This window comes from Mandrillus leucophaeus, unplaced genomic scaffold (genome assembly GCF_000951045.1).
Source record: "Mandrillus leucophaeus isolate KB7577 unplaced genomic scaffold, Mleu.le_1.0 Scaffold225, whole genome shotgun sequence".
NCBI lineage: Eukaryota > Metazoa > Chordata > Mammalia > Primates > Cercopithecidae > Mandrillus > Mandrillus leucophaeus.
In genome coordinates this window covers 2,260,114-2,260,528 of record NW_012102310.1, presented here as the reverse complement: position 1 = coordinate 2,260,528, position 415 = coordinate 2,260,114, and positions in this window count along the sequence as shown.

The following is a 415-nucleotide window of genomic DNA, read 5'->3' as shown; positions in this document are numbered from 1 at the left end:
ACCAACATGGCACAAGGATACATATGTAACAAACCTGCACGTTATGCACATGTACCCTAGAATTTAAAGTATAATAATAAAAAAAAAAAAAGAAACACCACCAATAAGATCCTGTGACCCTCAAATAACTACAGAAATCTACCTGAAATGAGGTTACCATTATTACTTGGGGGATCTTCCCAGAAGCATAACTGACTTGTTATTTATGCACACAATCTGTGGGCAGTTTTCTCTACAAGAGCCATTGAATGAGGAAGGTGGTATGAAATTTGTTCCTAACTGGAGTTGAAGCCATCAATGACACAACCTAGATATGTCCTGGAAAGTATTCAGGTCTGCCTCAGCTCACTGTCCAAGGCTGCTATGGATGATAGCAGTGTCCCAGATTTACTCATTTCAGTATTAATGCATTCTG